The 19142-nt window shown below is 52.4% G+C and overlaps 1 protein-coding gene across 3 annotated transcripts in view; it reads left to right on the top strand.

Moving 5' to 3' along the window:
- The window catches only part of KDM6B (lysine demethylase 6B), a 144280-nt gene that overhangs the window by 80215 nt on the left and 44923 nt on the right, over positions 1-19142 (top strand). Inside the window, exon 1 of one of the 3 annotated variants that reach the window (XM_075346714.1) lies at positions 12659-12881. The exons of the other annotated variants lie outside the window; for them this stretch is intronic. The gene's annotated coding sequence lies outside the window, so the exon portion shown is untranslated. Of the gene's footprint in view, positions 1-12658; positions 12882-19142 lie in introns of those variants that run through there. 3 annotated transcript variants of the gene reach the window in all.

Genomic DNA, 19142 nt, shown 5'->3' with positions numbered 1-19142 from the left:
GGTCAGGTGCAGCAGTTTTGAGTTGGACCTCAGTTTGCTTTATTTTGCTTGTGTGCACTATGGAGTGCATAACAGCTGGATTTCTGCCTATGCGAGGCTTTGCCGGCCTTAAGGCAGATAGAACTACAAGTGACAACTGAAGTCACTGCAGTTAAGTTTTGTCTTCAGAATGTGAAATGCAGCTTGATGGTGATGACTCTGCCATTGCTGAATACTCCACTTTTTTGTTTTCGCAGTATGTTTTGGGTCATTGGACGCAGCTTCATCAAAGAGATGGACAATCAACTTTGCTGCATTTGGTTGAATCTGAGCAGAAAATATCGCTCTGTACACTTGGGCTACTCCTATCTTCAGTCGCATAATCAACAGCCACTAGCGCCAAATGGCCATTGGGAGCGAAGCATGCCCGGCCATCACACTGCTTCCGCCATGTGGTATGGTGGCCGCTCCAAACCTTCTCCAGACTGTCTTCTCACCATCATTCTGGTACAGGTTGATCTTAGTCTCCTCCGGCCTCTGCTGCTTTTACAGACATGGGTGGCTTCTTTAGTTTTTTTTTTTTTGTTTTTTTTTTGGGCATGGTCTAATCTGGCCTTTTTCATTTTCAGGCTGAGTAATATTTGGCACCTTGTGATGAACCCTCTATATTTGCTCTCATGAAGTCTACTCTTTATGGTGGACTTGGATACTGAAACACCGACTTCCCGGAGAGTGTTCTTCACTTGTGTGCATGTTGTGAAGGGTTATTTTTCACCATGGAAAAGATTCTGCGATCGTCCATCACTGCTGTCTTTCTAGGACATACAGGCCTTTCTGCATTCCCAAGGTCATGACAGTGCGCAGTTTTTGGTTTTTTTTTTTTTTTTTGTTCTTTGCAGAATGTACCATATTGGAAATTTGGACACTCCTAACACTTCTACCAGATTCTTTTTTTTTTTTTTTCTCTTCTGTTGAGAACTCCTTTGACCTCATGATGTGGGTTCACAGCAACAACTTCCAAATGCAAATGCTGCACCTTGAATCAGCTCCAGACCTTTTACCTGCTTTTTTGATGATGAATTAATGAGGGAATAGCCAATGCAGCCCATTTTAAAGAGCTTTTGACATAACTATTATTTGAGCTATAATTCCTAAACCTTTCCTTCAATTAGGATCTGAATCCCCTCAAATTAAAGCTGGCCATATGGATTTTAAAGGGAACCAAACATCAGGATTTTCATGTATAAGGTGCAGCCAGTGCAGTTCTGGCACTATCAGGCACAGGCTGTACATACCATCAGGGGGCAGCTCGGGTGTTTAGGCAGTGAAATCCAACTTTATAAAGTTTGAAAAATCAAGCACTTTTTGATTGACGTGTGCACCTCTCTGCTAATGTCCGGGCGTGTTATGCACGTGTATCCCCGCCCCCCCCCCCCCGCCGCCTTTTCCCTCCCTCTCTCTGGTTGTATTCAAATTTCTCTCTTCAGAAACATGGCGCCGGAGTTGGCACCTGCGCATAGCGCTGATCTCCGGCGCCATGTTTCTGAAGCCCGCAGTTGCTAGTATTACCTGCAGCTACGATATCGTGCCGCCCCAAGACACCGTGACCGGGTCTCGCAGCACTGCCGTCATGGGGTCATGTGAGTCCATTGTAAACTTACCTCACCTGACCCCCGATGTCGCTGGCAGGCTGCTGTCTGCTTTTTCCTGTGGCGTCCCGGTGTCCTAGGCGGCTGCTGTGCTGGCACGGTGTCTTGTGGCGGCACGATATCGTAGCTGCAGGTAATACTAGCTACTGTGGGCTTCAGAAACTTGGCGCCGGAGACGAGCGCTATGCGCAGGTGCCAACTCTAGCGCCATGTTTCTGAAGAGGGAGATTTGAATACAACCAGAGAGAGGGAGGAACAAGCGACGGGGGGGGGGGGGGGATACACGTGCATAACCCGCCCGGACATTAGGAGAGTGGTGCACATGTCAATCAAAAAGTGCTTGATTTTTTCAAACTTTATAAAGTTGGATTTCACTGCCTAAACACCCGAGCTGCCCCCTGATGGTATGTACACACTGTGCCTCATAGTGCCAGTACTGCACTGGCTGCACCTTATACATGAAAATCCTGATGCTTGGTTCCCTTTAAGCCCATATTAACTGTATCTTGAGTATGTTTTGGTAAACTGTTAAAATGCCAATACTTATTACTGTCCAAATATTTCCGGACCTAACTCTGAGGGACATCAGGTAGTATTGCATTAGGACGCTAAGGTTAGAGCAACGAATTGCGTGCAACAAATTTTTTCAGACACATTGTACTAAGAAATATATTTCGGTAACTGGTCTGCGACTCATTGTCATGCGAATATTTTAGATCTTTGGTTTGTATGTATAAAGAAAAGTTGCCAGTTAAAGTTGCACATGACTTTCGGTGAAGTCTGAGTGTAATGTGCGACTAAAAATCCAATAGGTTGGAAATTAAGTGCAAACAAGGCCCAAAGTTTCATCCTTTTAAATCAATTTACTCAATGGCTCCATTACGGAAACATTTGAATCTGGCTTTGAGGATTCAGACTTCAGCAACAGTGTTGGATTTTCTTATATGGTCCGTTTCTGATAAAGTGTAAGGGTACCCTGACATGACGACTGTTTGCAGCGTTTGGGACGCAGGGTGTTTTCACTGCGTCCAAAACGCTGCTTTGTACAGTACAAGCACAGTGGATGGGATTTATACAAATCCTATGCCCACTGTGCTTCTTTTCTCTGCAGCGTAAACTGACCTGCGGCGCAGCCTTCATGTCAACTTATGTTTGCGGAGACGTGAGTGTTCTCTGCGGGGGAACACGGTGAAAATCTGCTATGCCCAGAATCCTGATCGTGGCCACGGACGCTGCGTTATCCTGCGGAGAAGATTCGAGTCTTCCCTCAAGAGGAAGGACACTGTGTCCATAACGTAGCGCCTCCTGATTGTGGGCACGTTCCTTAGTTAATATCTGCAGTTGCAGGGTATCCTCAGGAATAAAAAAAAGCCCCAAAATCTTCCTGATTTTGGTGCAGATTTTCTGTTGCATATTTTCCTGTAGTATCTAAAAAGCAGTCTTGTTTTTAAGACTGCTGTAAAAAGCTTTAAAAAGTTCTTTTTAAATTTTTGATTTGGCATTTTCATGCCATTTTTGCTCAGCTCCAGGAAAGTTTGTTGAGCGGCAGCGTTCAGTACGACACATCTTACTCCAGCAAGGACTTGAGGAGGTGCACGCCATTCACCCGGTGCTGATGATTCACTCCATCCCATGGCCTGATCACCACTGGCATGAGTAATGCCGATCTTGATGAATCGAGGGGGCCAATGTGTTTTAAAACCCACAATTGAATTTTTCTGCAAAATGAGCAATGTTGGGATGTATTCATACAGAATTTTACTTGAATTTGGAGCAGAAGCTCTTCAAAATTCGACATGGTGGAAGAAGGGAGAGAGCTTCAAATAGTCTGAAAAGAATTATAGAATGGTAGAGTGTGAAGGAACCTCAAGGGACATCGGGTCCAACCTCCTGCGAGTGCAGGCTTTCCTAAATCATCCCAGCTATATGTTTATCCAGTTTCCGCTTGAAGATTTCCATTGATGGAGAGCTCACCACCTCCCGTGGTAGCCTGTTCCACTCTCTGACTGCCCTCACCACCTCCCGTGGTAGCCTGTTCCACTCTCTGACTGCCCTCACTGTCTTCCGTTTTTCCTAATGTCTAATCTGAATCTCCTTCCTTTTTAGTTTCATCCCGTTGCTTCTTGTACTTCCTTGTGCTAAAGAGAATACGGTGGTTCCCTCTACAATGTGACCGTTCAGATATTTGTAGACCGCTATTAAGTCTCCTCTCAGCCTTCTCTTTTAGCCGTTCTTCATAGGACATGGTTTGCAGACCTTCTACCATCTTGGTTGCTCTTCTCTGGACTTGCTCCAATATATCGATGTCTTTCTTGACTTGAGGCGTTCAGAACTGTACACAGTATTGCAGGTGGGGTCTGACCACGGCAGAGTACAGGGTAATAATTACCTCTCTTGATCTAGATTCAATGCTTGTCTTGATACATCCCAGAATTTTGTTGGCCTTTTTAGCTGCAGCTCCGCCCTGTTGGCTCATGCTGAATCTGGGATCCACTATTCTGCCCTGGTCCTTTTCCCCGGAGCTATCACCTAGTTCTATTCCTCCCAAACTATATATGCCTTTTACATTTCTTTTACCCTGATGTAGCACTTTACATTTATCCCTGTTAAACCCCATTCTGTTCTCCTCGGCCCATTGTTCGAGAATCCAGATCCTTTTGAATCCGCTCTTTCCTCTCTAGTGTTGGCTACTCTTCCTAGGCTGCCTGTTGAGCTCAATGGGGAAAAGTCTATTGCTCTGTGTAAACCTACCCTTGGGAAATTACACGCTTTCTTTTTTTAATACAGATGTTGAAGCTGATCGGCTTCAGATGCCCCTTTTTGATGTGGATTTTGATTCCTAGTCAAACTATGGATTGACCCTTTTTTAAAATACTGAATTTTCCTACCCCTGAGAACTCAATGGGGGGAAAAACTGTCGCAAAGCTGTTCTCATGTCTTCAAAAAAGAAATTAACGTGTTGTGAAACTCGAAATAAAGCAGGCGTCATTTTTTTGGCCTGGGAAAATTTCAGTGTCTCGTATTCTGTGGCTGATTTGTCCAGTGCAAATATCGGCAGCTTTTCCATCCCGCGTATTTTAACCTGACGCAAATACTGACTGTGCGCCGCACTGCACCCTGTAGCCACTGACACAAATACTGACTGTGCACCGCACTGTACCATGTAGCCACTGACACAGATACTGACTGTGCACCGCACTGTACCATGTAGCCACTGACACAGATACTGACTGGGCACCGCACTGTACCATGTAGCCACTGACACAAATACTGACTGTGCACCGCACTGTACCATGTAGCCACTGACACAAATACTGACTGTGCACCGCACTGTACCCTGTAGCCACTGACACAAATACTGACTGTGCGCCACACTGCACCCTGTAGCCACTGACACAAATACTGACTGTGCACCGCACTGTACCATGTAGCCACTGACACAAATACTGACTGGGCACCGCACTGTACCATGTAGCCACTGACACAAATACTGACTGTGCACCGCACTGTACCATGTAGCCACTGACACAGATACTGACTGTGCACCGCACTGTACCATGTAGCCACTGACACAGATACTGACTGTGCACCGCACTGTACCATGTAGCCACTGACACAAATACTGACTGTGCGCCACACTGCACCCTGTAGCCACTGACACAAATACTGACTGTGCACCGCACTGTACCATGTAGCCACTGACACAAATACTGACTGGGCGCCGCACTGCACCCTGTAGCCACTGACACAAATACTGACTGTGCGCCACACTGCACCCTGTAGCCACTGACACAAATACTGACTGTGCACCGCACTGTACCATGTAGCCACTGACACAAATACTGACTGGGCACCGCACTGTACCATGTAGCCACTGACACAGATACTGACTGTGCACCGCACTGTACCATGTAGCCACTGACACAGATACTGACTGTGCACCGCACTGTACCATGTAGCCACTGACACAAATACTGACTGTGCACCGCACTGTACCCTGTAGCCACTGACACAAATACTGACTGTGCGCCACACTGCACCCTGTAGCCACTGACACAAATACTGACTGTGCACCGCACTGTACCATGTAGCCACTGACACAAATACTGACTGGGCACCGCACTGTACCATGTAGCCACTGACACAAATACTGACTGGGCACCGCACTGTACCATGTAGCCACTGACACAAATACTGACTGTGCACCGCACTGTACCATGTAGCCACTGACACAAATACTGACTGTGCACCGCACTGTACCATGTAGCCACTGACACAAATACTGACTGGGCACCGCACTGTACCCTGTAGCCACTGACACAAATACTGACTGGGCACCGCACTGTACCATGTAGCCACTGACACAAATACTGACTGGGCACCGCACTGTACCATGTAGCCACTGACACAAATACTGACTGGACACCGCACTGTACCATGTAGCCACTGACACAAATACTGACTAGGCACCGCACTGTACCATGTAGCCACTGACACAAATACTGACTAGGCACCGCACTGTACCATGTAGCCACTGACACAAATACTGACTGGACACCGCACTGTACCATGTAGCCACTGACACAAATACTGACTAGGCACCGCACTGTACCATGTAGCCACTGACACAAATACTGACTGTGCACCGCACTGTACCATGTAGCCACTGACACAAATACTGACTGGGCACCGCACTGTACCATGTAGCCACTGACACAAATACTGACTGGGCACCGCACTGTACCATGTAGCCACTGACGCAAATACTGACTGTGCACCGCACTGTACCATGTAGCCACTGACACAAATACTGACTGGGCACCGCACTGTACCATGTAGCCACTGACACAAATACTGACTAGGCACCGCACTGTACCATGTAGCCACTGACACAAATACTGACTGGGCACCGCACTGTACCATGTAGCCACTGACACAAATACTGACTGGGCACCGCACTGTACCATGTAGCCACTGACACAAATACTGACTAGGCACCGCACTGTACCATGTAGCCACTGACACAAATACTGACTGTGCACCGCACTGTACCATGTAGCCACTGACACAAATACTGACTGTGCACCGCACCGTACCATGTAGCCACTGACACAAATACTGACTGGGCACCGCACTGTACCATGTAGCCACTGACACAAATACTGACTGTGCACCGCACTGTACCATGTAGCCACTGACACAAATACTGACTGGACACCGCACTGTACCATGTAGCCACTGACACAAATACTGACTGTGCACCGCACCGTACCATGTAGCCACTGACACAAATACTGACTGTGCACCGCACTGTACCATGTAGCCACTGACACAAATACTGACTGTGCGCCACACTGCACCCTGTAGCCACTGACACAAATACTGACTGGGCACCGCACCGTACCATGTAGCCACTGACACAAATACTGACTGTGCACCGCACTGTACCATGTAGCCACTGACACAAATACTGACTGTGCACCGCACTGTACCATGTAGCCACTGACACAAATACTGACTGGGCACCGCACTGTACCCTGTAGCCACTGACACAGATACTGACTGTGCACCGCACTGCACCCTGTAGCCACTGACACAGATACTGACTGTGCACCGCACTGTACCATGTAGCCACTGACACAAATACTGACTGTGCACCGCACTGTACCATGTAGCCACTGACACAAATACTGACTGGGCACCGCACTGTACCATGTAGCCACTGACACAAATACTGACTGGGCACCGCACTGTACCATGTAGCCACTGACACAGATACTGACTGTGCACCGCACTGTACCATGTAGCCACTGACACAAATACTGACTGTGCACCGCACTGTACCATGTAGCCACTGACACAAATACTGACTGGGCACCGCACTGTACCATGTAGCCACTGACACAAATACTGACTGGGCACCGCACTGTACCATGTAGCCACTGACACAAATACTGACTGTGCACCGCACTGTACCATGTAGCCACTGACACAAATACTGACTGTGCGCCACACTGTACCATGTAGCCACTGACACAAATACTGACTGGGCACCGCACCGTACCATGTAGCCACTGACACAAATACTGACTGGACACCGCACTGTACCATGTAGCCACTGACACAAATACTGACTGTGCACCGCACTGTACCATGTAGCCACTGACACAAATACTGACTGGGCACCGCACTGTACCATGTAGCCACTGACACAAATACTGACTGTGCACCGCACTGTACAATGTAGCCACTGACACAAATACTGACTGTGCGCCACACTGTACCATGTAGCCACTGACACAAATACTGACTGGGCACCGCACTGTACCATGTAGCCACTGACACAAATACTGACTGTGCGCCGCACTGTACCATGTAGCCACTGACACAAATACTGACTGGGCACCGCACTGTACCATGTAGCCACTGACACAAATACTGACTGGGCACCGCACTGTACCATGTAGCCACTGACACAAATACTGACTGTGCACCGCACTGTACCATGTAGCCACTGACACAAATACTGACTGGACACCGCACTGTACCATGTAGCCACTGACACAAATACTGACTGGGCACCGCACTGTACCATGTAGCCACTGACACAAATACTGACTGGGCACCGCACTGTACCATGTAGCCACTGACACAAATACTGACTGGGCACCGCACTGTACCATGTAGCCACTGACACAAATACTGACTGGGCACCGCACTGTACCATGTAGCCACTGACACAAATACTGACTGTGCACCGCACTGTACCATGTAGCCACTGACACAAATACTGACTGGGCACCGCACTGTACCATGTAGCCACTGACACAAATACTGACTGTGCACCGCACTGTACCATGTAGCCACTGACACAAATACTGACTGGGCACCGCACTGTACCATGTAGCCACTGACACAAATACTGACTGTGCACCGCACTGTACCCTGTAGCCACTGACACAAATACTGACTGGGCACCGCACTGTACCCTGTAGCCACTGACACAAATACTGACTGGGCACCGCACTGTACCATGTAGCCACTGACACAAATACTGACTGGGCACCGCACTGTACCCTGTAGCCACTGACACAAATACTGACTGTGCACCGCACCGTACCATGTAGCCACTGACACAAATACTGACTGGGCACCGCACTGTACCATGTAGCCACTGACACAAATACTGACTGGGCACCGCACTGTACCCTGTAGCCACTGACACAGATACTGACTGTGCACCGCACTGACTTGAGTATGTTATTTTTTTACGGTCAGGTAAATTAGGGCAAGGCTCCACAATGAAGGAACTGTCCCCCTATGAACGTGGGTGAAGTGTGTCATCCATTATGTGGCTCCTGGTTGTCGTCCCTTTGTGTATCCGCGTGCAGCATCTGGGTGTATACGCTTAGTGTGTAAGCGCCAGCTGTCCGGATAATGCCAGCAAATCTCCGCTTATTTCTTGTAGAAAAACCTTTACTATGAGCGCGCAGCGGTTGTATCACCCCCCCCATGCTCCTCACATCTGCACCCCCCCCCATGCTCCTCACATCTGCCCCCCCCCATGCTCCTCACATCTGCCCCCCCCATGCTCCTCACATCTGCCCCCCCCATGCTCCTCACATCTGCCCCCCCCATGCTCCTCACATCTGCCCCCCCCCATGCTCCTTACATCTGCACCCCCCCCCATGCTCCTCACATCTGCACCCCCCCCCATGCTCCTCACATCTGCACCCCCCCATGCTCCTCACATCTGACCCCCCCCATGCTCCTCACATCTGCCCCCCCCATGCTCCTCACATCTGCACCCCCATGCTCCTCACATCTGCCCCCCCCATGCTCCTCACATCTGCACCCCCCCATGCTCCTCACATCTGCACCCCCCCATGCTCCTCACATCTGCCCCCCCCCATGCTCCTCACATCTGCCCCCCCCCATGCTCCTCACATCTGCACCCCCCCACGCTCCTCACATCTGCCCCCCCCCCATGCTCCTCACATCTGCACCCCCCCCCATGCTCCTCACATCTGCACCCCCCCATGCTCCTCACATCTGCACCCCCCCATGCTCCTCACATCTGCCCCCCCCCCATGCTCCTCACATCTGCCCCCCCCCATGCTCCTCACATCTGCACCCCCCCATGCTCCTCACATCTGCACCCCCCCCATGCTCCTCACATCTGCCCCCCCCCATGCTCCTCACATCTGCACCCCCCCATGCTCCTCACATCTGCCCCCCCCCCATGCTCCTCACATCTGCACCCCCCCAACGCTCCTCACATCTGCCCCCCCCCATGCTCCTCACATCTGCACCCCCCCATGCTCCTCACATCTGCACCCCCCCATGCTCCTCACATCTGCCCCCCCCCATGCTCCTCACATCTGCCCCCCCCATGCTCCTCACATCTGCACCCCCCCATGCTCCTCACATCTGCACCCCCCCATGCTCCTCACATCTGCACCCCCCCATGCTCCTCACATCTGCACCCCCCATGCTCCTCACATCTGCACCTCCTCCTCCTCGCACACCTCAGCCTCCCCCTTCCCTCACACCTCTGGCTGCTGAGGAGGGGAGGTCAGGGCTGGGGAGGGAGGTGCGGTGCGAGGGGTGAGGTGAGGACACATTCCAGATGTGATGTAATAAGCAGGAGAGAGGGGACTGGGCCGGGAGCCAGAACCTGTACACAGCTGCGCGCCAGTGTATGCCTGCATGTATACTGCGCCCCGTGTACACCGCTATATACCTGCAGCCGCTCAGCTGTCACTGGCAGCTCTGCAGTCAGCTCTGCGTTCATCCTGAAGGCGTCGCCTCCCACGGGTCACACCCCTCCAAACACAGGCGTGTACACATCAGACAGGTTGTGTCACATGGCGATGTCACCGCCGGAAAGTACTGGGTCACTGTGTCACCCTGCAAGACCAGATCCAGGGCGCCATCTGGATCACCCTATAGAGGGAGGAGCTCCTAGCTATAACGCCCTGCAGGGGGAGGAGACTCACAGATTTTCCTGTCTGTATCACCCTATAGAGGGAGGAGCTACTAGCTATATCACCCTGCAGGGGGAGGAGACTCAGCTCTTATCTGCATCACCCTGCAGGGGGAGAGGCTCCTAGATATAGCTCCCTACAGAGGGAGGAGACTCACAGCTCCTATGTATCACCCTGCAGGGGGAGGAGACTCCTAGCTTCTTTGATCTGTATCACTCTGCAGGGGGGAGGAGACTCAGCTATCTGGATCACCCTGTAGGGGGAGGAGACTCATAGCCCCTCCTATATGTATCACCCTGCAGGGGGAGGAGACTCATAGCCCCCTCCTATCTGTATCACCCTGCAGGGGGAGGAGACTCATAGCTCCTCCTATCTGTATCACCCTGCAGGGGGAGGAGACTCATAGCCCCCTCCTATCTGTATCACCCTGCAGGGGGAGGAGACTCATAGCTCCTCCTATCTGTATCACCCTGCAGGGGGAGGAGACTCATAGCTCCTCCTATCTGTATCACCCTGCAGGGGGAGGAGACTCATAGCTCCTCCTATCTGTATCACCCTGTAGGGGGAGGAGACTCATAGCTCCTCCTATCTGTATCACCCTGCAGGGGGAGGAGACTCATAGCTCCTCCTATCTGTATCACCCTGCAGGGGGAGGAGACTCATAGTTCCTCCTATCTGTATCACCCTGCAGGGGGAGGAGACTCAGCTCCTATCTGTATCACCCTGCAGGGGGAGGAGACTCACAGCTCCTCCTATCCGTATCATCCTGCAGGGGGAGGAGACTCACAGCTCCTCCTATCCGTATCATCCTGCAGGGGGAGGAGACTCACAGCTCCTCCTATCTGTATCACCCTGCAGGGGGAGGAGACTCATAGCTCCTCCTATCTGTATCACCCTGCAGGGGGAGGAGACTCATAGTTCCTCCTATCTGTATCACCCTGCAGGGGGAGGAGACTCAGCTCCTATCTGTATCACCCTGCAGGGGGAGGAGACTCACAGCTCCTCCTATCCGTATCATCCTGCAGGGGGAGGAGACTCATAGTTCCTCCTATCTGTATCACCCTGCAGGGGGAGGAGACTCACAGCTCCTCCTATCTGTATCACCTTGCAGGGGGAGGAGACTCACAGCTCCTCCTATCTGTATCACCCTGCAGGGGGAGGAGACTCATAGCTCCTATATGTATCACCCTGCAGAGGGAGGAGACTCACAGCTCCTCCTATCTGTATCACCCTACAGGGGGAGGAGACTCATAGCTCCTCCATCTGTATCACCCTGCAGGGGGAGGAGACTCACAGCTCTTCCTATCTGTATCACCCTGCAGGGGGAGGAGACTCACAGCTCCTCCTATCTGTATCACCCTGCAGGGGGAGGAGACTCACAGCTCCTCCTATCTGTATCACCCTGCAGGGGGAGGAGACTCACAGCTCCTCCTATCCGTATCACCCTGCAGGGGGAGGAGACTCACAGCTCCTCCTATCCGTATCACCCTGCAGGGGGAGGAGACTCACACCTCCTCCTATCTGTATCACCCTTCAGGGGGAGGAGACTCATAGCTCCTCCTATCCGTATCACCCTGCAGGGGGAGGAGACTCACACCTCCTCCTATCTGTATCACCCTGCAGGGGGAGGAGACTCACAGCTCCTCCTATCCGTATCACCCTGCAGGGGGAGGTTAGTCGGCTCCGATCTGTATCGCCCACAAGGAAGGGGGCTACTCTGAGCGCCTTCCATGTGCACGCCCGAGCCTCGCAGCTCCCCTCCTGTGACCCGGCTGGGGGAGGGTCCGGTCCTCTCAGCCTGTGTCACCCCTCAGAGGGCGGGGCTGTGTCCCTGGAGCCGGGCAGGAGAGAGGGCAGGAAGTCCAGGCACAGGATGTCAGGGAGGACAGGCTGGAGGGGGCTGTGATAGGAGAGGAGGGATGGGGCGGTGAAAGCGAGGCTGGTGTTCCGGAGGGGGAGGAGGAGGAGGAGGAGAGGAGAGACACAGGCTGGGGGGAGGGGAGCTTTCTTTGTTTGAATACAGACTGGAAAAAAAGAGAGAGAAAGAGACAGAGTGAAAGAGAAGAGAGAGAGGGGGAGACAGGCAGCCGGGCACGGGTGTAATAATCCGCCGTACGTTGTGGGGTCCGTGCACACTGCACGGTAGAAGTGACGGCAGCCGCCGCTGGAGGGGACGCCACTCTCCGCCGGACTTTGGGGATTATTGTGCGGTGTCTGGATGGAAGGAGAGAAATGAGGGGTGATCACTAGAGGAGGACACATGAAGGTAAGGACGGGGGCCCCCGAGCTGCCGGCATGTGCGGGCAGAGACCGGCGCCGGCCGCCGGCAACTTTACACAGACAGCGGGGATTTAAATGCCGGGGTTTAAAGGGACCAGGCGGCTGCGCTGCGCTGCGCTGTGTCTGCTCCACACAAAGGGTTAATGTGGGGGAGCGGAGCCGCTGTGCACAGGGGGAAAGCCGTGTGTAATGCTGGATGCTGGCAACTGCGGGGGACTGAAGGGGTTAATGTCTTGTAGTACTGATCACACTGCCCGGCGTGCGGTATACATACTGATCGGCTGCACACAGGCAGCAGGGACAAGGGTGCACCAGAGGGGGCGCAAGACGACGCTGCACACAGGGGAGGGGGCAACACTGGGGAAGGGGGGGGGCATGCAGTGAGGGGACAGCACTGGGGGGGAGGCATGCAGTGAGGGGACAGCACTGGGGGGGGAGGCATGCAGTGAGGGGACAACACTGGGGGGAGGCATGCAGTGAGGGGACAGCACGGGGGGGAGGCATGCAGTGAGGGGACAACACTGGGGGGAGGCATGCAGTGAGGGGACAACACTGGCGGGAGGCATGCAGTGGGGGGCAACACTGAGGGGGGAGAGGCATGCAGTGGGGGGGCAACACTGGTGGGAGGCATGCAGTGGGGGGGGCAACACTGGGGGGAGGCATGCAGTGGGGGGACAACACTGGGGGGAGGCATGCAGTGGGGGGACAACACTGGGGGGGAGGCATGCAGTGAGGGGACAGAATGTGGTAGTGGTGGAGGATGCAGTGAGGGGGCAGCACAGGGGGCATGCGGTGCTTGGATGCAGGATGACATGCAGTGACTATTCCTGGAGTGCAGGGGCTCATATATCTACCTCTTGCAGCATGCAGTGACCTGGGGCAGGGAGCTATTCATTGGCTTGGTGCAGTCTGCAGGCATAGGGTGACATGATCATGGAGGACATGCAGGGCTTCACATGCACTGCACAGTGAGATGCTTGCAGTGCCTTGGTGCAGTGTACAGTGACTGGGGGCAGCATATAACCAACCAGTTGCTTTGTCATGGACCGGTTACTAACAAGCCTAGTCTGAGTGGAGTGTAAGGAGGCAAGCTGACTTACATAAGTCTCACTGACCACTGCATCCAGTAGTAATGTGGACACTGGACAGGCTGACATACAGGTACCATGTCCAAAGGTCTGCAGATGTGCAGTGGGGTATGCTGTCACATTGATGGGGTAGAGCAGCTATTACAGGGGTCCAAGGAAGGAGCTGTGCTCTAGAGGTTGCAGGGGCACGGTCTGTGACTACGTGCAGCCAGGGGTGGGATGTCCAGCGATTGCCATAAGGGCAGCCCCTGGGTGTGTTTCCAGCAGAGGTGATTGTACTACAAGGGATCATTGATAACATGAGGTTTTTATTAGTGTCACTGCCCTGTGGATCACTCACTCGCTGTATATGGCACGCCTTTGTGTAAGGGCTAGTGCTGTGCAGGGGTTAATATGCAGTCTGACAGGTCCAGTGACTTTTGCACTGTGCAGCTGCGTCTGATGCCTCATAAAGAGCCGGGTGCCAACTTTTTACCCGTATTGGTCCCGGGCCATTGTGAGCATGTATTTGGCCCGTCCGTCTGTCAACCAGTGTATATATAGTTTGTGTGTCGCTGTCTATAGCATTGGACTCTGCAGTGAAACAACTGGAAAAGTTGTATATATCCCAGATCTGAAGGGTTAATACTCCTTCATTGGCGCATCAATATCCAGTGTATTTGGCAATGGTAATGTACCTTGTGACAGGTGGAGTGGAGATCCTGCTACTATGAAGGGTTAATATGCAGCATACAGGGTGCTGTGTTCTTTAGAGGGTTAATATGTGGGTTGTTGGGTGTATGAAGGGTTAATATACTTGCAATGGGAGTATGGAGAATTTCAGGCTAACTGAAGGGAGTAGAGAGTATTACTGTTATGAAGGGTGACAGGTGAATGGCGTATTTTGGGGTGTTATTAGGGGTGACGGGTAATCTGAAGGGTTAATTTTCATGGTGCGCTATAGGGGAGCGGGTTATTTATAGGAATAGGTTGCAGTGTGTGTTTTAAAGTGGAAGGAGCGCTGCGGTATTAAAGGATTAAAGCGTTAATCAGATTTAGTTTTCTTTTTTTTTTTTTCCAGCTAGCGTCCAATTGTCTCTCGGAGCGACCTGGGATTCCATTCGTAAACTGGTAATTTCCGCCGCCCCCCTTCCCCCTTGGTTTGAGCATTTACAGGGTTAAAGGACCAATTTTGTACCTCCTGTAATTTGAGAATCAAAAGGGTTAAAATTTTATTAGGAGGCACGGCGAAATCCGATTTGTAATAATTAGTAAGACTCCGGCAGCCATTGGTGGAGCGGCGTGTTCGAGACGACAATTTCCGGTTAAAGGGTCACGTAATCGGTGTGTGTGTGTTATTGGTCTCCGTGCCAAACAAAACTACTATCGAAAATAAGTCTTTTAATGGGTTGTGATGATATATGTGGAGGAAAGTCTGCCAAGTCCGCGGCTCGTACTTTGCCAACTGTCCGCGGCGCCGTGATCCACAGATGCTTTAACCTGGACTATAGGAGTACATTTTGGAAATAGGGTTGATAATGGTGGAGCAGACTCTTCCGCCTGGCTCGCCACAAATGCCGCCAGTTGTATAGGCCAAGGATTTCCTTGGCTTATTGGGCGTAAGGCACCTTCTACCTAAAATGCTCTTGTGGAAAATGTTTCACTCCTTATTTTACCTTGTTTGACTTTTCACATATTCCCAAGACTAGCTCTTTACCAATGCTCCTTCAGCCTCTGGTTTCCAAGTTCTTCCTATTTCCTGTTTGTCCTCTTCCTTCTGACCTTCACCTTGCCTTTGTGCCCTTAACTTTCTAGGTTTCTCTTGATTCTTTTCTTATGGTGGCCAAAAATAAAGAACAGGTTCTCGGTTACCCATTCATGCAGCACGCTTCTCTACAGCATATCTTGCCTTTTTAGTTCTTTCTCATTGGGTTTCCCATGACATGCTTTTTCTTCTTCCTCTTCTCCTCCTTGTTTTCTGGCCTCCCGTCAGCTTCATTCTGTTGCTCTTTTTTACTCTTTGTCTTTGATTTCTTCATTTTGTTCCTCTTCTGCAACTTTTCTTTATTCTTTAGTTCTTCTCGCCTTTTCTGCCCTCTTTACTCCATTACTCTTCTATACTTTATGGAAAATTTGGTTCTGTTGAACTTTTGGACTTTCCTGCCCTCCCGCTTCTGTCACTTTTTCTAGGTTCCTCTGCACTTTACCCTAGTTGTGTTTCTCCTCTGGCCTCTTCGTTCTGTCACTTCCCTAGTTTCTTTTGTGCTCTTCGTTTTGCCCTCATCTGACACTTTCTGCACTCTTTTTATACTTTCTTTAGTGGCCTCCTCTGCACATTTTCCTAATTCTGTAACTTTTGTAGCCTCCACTGCACTCTTTAAGATTTCAGTTGCACCTCATTAGGTGATTCTTCTGGCCTCCTCTGCTCTTCATGCTTTATTGCCTTTTTTGCTCTCTTCTCATTCTGTGGCTCCTCTGGCTTCTTCTGTGCTCTTGTTGCATGTATTAAATTTTCTGGCTTTTCGCATCGCTCTCTCTCTCGCATCGCTCTCTCTCTCGCATCGCTCTCTCTCTCGCATCGCTCTCTCTCTCTCTCGCATCGCTCTCTCTCTCTCTCTCTCATCGCTCTCTCTCTCTCTCTCATCGCTCTCTCTCTCTCTCTCTCTCATCGCTCTCTCTCTCTCTCTCTCTCTCATCGCTCTCTCTCTCTCATCGCTCTCTCTCTCTCTCTCTCGCATCGCTCTCTCTCGCATCGCTCTCTCTCTCTCGCATCGCTCTCTCTCTCTCGCATCGCTCTCTCTCTCTCGCATCGCTCTCTCTCGCATCGCTCTCTCTCTCTCGCATCGCTCTCTCTCTCTCGCATCGCTCTCTCTCTCTCGCATCGCTCTCTCTCTCTCGCATCGCTCTCTCTCTCTCGCATCGCTCTCTCTCTCTCGCATCGCTCTCTCTCTCTCGCATCGCTCTCTCTCTCTCGCATCGCTCTCTCTCTCTCGCATCGCTCTCTCTCTCTCTCGCATCGCTCTCTCTCTCTCGCATCGCTCTCTCTCTCTCTCGCATCGCTCTCTCTCTCTCTCGCATCGCTCTCTCTCTCTCTCGCATCGCTCTCTCTCTCTCTCGCATCGCTCTCTCTCTCGCATCGCTCTCTCTCTCTCTCTCGCATCGCTCTCTCTCTCTCTCTCTCGCATCGCTCTCTCTCTCTCTCGCATCGCTCTCTCTCTCTCTCGCATCGCTCTCTCTCTCTCTCTCGCATCGCTCTCTCTCTCTCTCTCGCATCGCTCTCTCTCTCTCTCGCATCGCGCTCTCTCTCTCTCTCGCATCGCGCTCTCTCTCTCGCTCGCATCGCTCGCTCTCTCTCGCTCGCATCGCTCGCTCTCTCTCTCTCGCATCGCTCGCTCTCTCTCTCTCGCATCGCTCGCTCTCTCTCTCTCTCGCATCGCTCGCTCTCTCTCTCTCTCGCATCGCTCGCTCTCTCTCTCTCTCGCATCGCTCGCTCTCTCTCTCTCGCATCGCTCGCTCTCTCTCTCTCGCAGCTCGCTCTCTCTCGCATCTCTCTCTCTCTCTCGCATCTCTCTCTCTCGCATCTCTCTCTCTCTCTCTCGCATCGCGCTCTCTCTCTCTCTCTCGCATCGCGCTCTCTCTCTCGCATCGCGCTCTCTCTCTCGCATCGCGCTCTCTCTCTCGCATCGCCCTCTCTCTCTCGCATCGCGCTCTCTCTCTCTCTCTCTCTCGCATCGCGCTCTCTCTCTCGCATCGCTCGCTCTCTCTCTCTCGCATCGCGCTCTCTCTCTCTCTCGCATCGCGCTCTCTCTCTCGCATCGCTCTCTCTCGCATCGCGCTCTCTCTCTCTCTCTCTCTCTCTCGCATCGCTCTCTCTCTCTCTCTCTCGCATCGCTCTCTCTCTCTCGCATCGCTCTCTCTCTCTCGCATCGCTCGCTCTCTCTCTCTCGCATCGCTCGCTCTCTCTCTCTCGCATCTCTCTCTCTCTCTCTCTCTCATCGCGCTCTCTCTCTCTCTCGCATCGCGCTCTCTCTCTCTCGCATCGCGCTCTCTCTCTCTCTCTCTCTCGCATCGCGCTCTCTCTCTCGCATCGCGCTCTCTCTCTCTCTCTCTCGCATCGCGCTCTCTCTCTCGCATCGCGCTCTCTCTCTCGCATCGCTCTCTCTCTCTCGCATCGCTCTCTCTCTCTCGCATCGCTCTCTCTCTCGCATCGCTCTCTCTCTCGCATCGCTCTCTCTCTCGCATCGCTCTCTCTCTCGCATCGCTCTCTCTCTCGCATCGCTCTCTCTCTCTCGCATCGCTCTCTCTCTCTCGCATCGCTCTCTCTCTCTCGCATCGCTCTCTCTCTCTCGCATCGCTCTCTCTCTCTCGCATCGCTCTCTCTCTCTCGCATCGCTCTCTCTCTCTCGCATCGCTCTCGCTCTCTCGCATCGCTCTCGCACTCTCGCATCGCTCTCGCACTCTCGCATCGCTCTCGCACTCTCGCATCGCTCTCGCACTCTCGCATCGCTCTCGCACTCTCGCATCGCTCTCGCTCTCTCGCATCGCTCTCGCTCTCTCGCATCGCTCTCGCTCTCTCGCATCGCTCTCGCTCTCTCGCATCGCTCTCGCTCTCTCGCATCGCTCTCGCTCTCTCGCATCGCTCTCGCTCTCTCTCGCATCGCTCTCGCTCTCGCTCTCTCTCGCATCGCTCTCTCTCGCATCGCGCTCTCTCTCTCGCTCTCTCGCATCGCTCTCGCTCTCTCGCATCGCTCTCGCTCTCTCGCATCGCTCTCGCTCTCTCGCATCGCTCTCGCTCTCTCGCATCGCTCTCGCTCTCTCTCGCTCTCTCTCTCTCGCATCGCGCTCTCGCTCTCTCTCTCTCGCATCGCGCTCTCTCTCTCTCTCTCTCGCATCGCGCTCTCTCTCTCTCTCTCTCGCATCGCTCTCTCTCTCTCTCTCTCTCGCATCGCTCTCTCTCTCTCTCTCGCATCGCTCTCTCTCTCTCGCATCGCTCTCTCTCTCTCTCTCGCATCGCTCTCTCTCTCTCTCTCGCATCGCTCTCGCTCTCTCGCATCGCTCTCTCGCATCGCTCTCGCTCTCTCGCATCGCTCTCGCTCTCTCGCATCGCTCTCGCTCTCTCGCATCGCTCTCGCTCTCTCGCATCGCTCTCGCTCTCTCGCATCGCTCTCGCTCTCTCGCAT

Source organism: Anomaloglossus baeobatrachus, chromosome 4 (assembly GCF_048569485.1).
Source record: "Anomaloglossus baeobatrachus isolate aAnoBae1 chromosome 4, aAnoBae1.hap1, whole genome shotgun sequence".
In the NCBI taxonomy this organism is placed as follows: Eukaryota; Metazoa; Chordata; class Amphibia; order Anura; family Aromobatidae; genus Anomaloglossus; species Anomaloglossus baeobatrachus.
The sequence above is the reverse complement of the archived record's forward strand: the minus strand, read 5'-3'. Positions and strand labels throughout refer to the sequence as shown.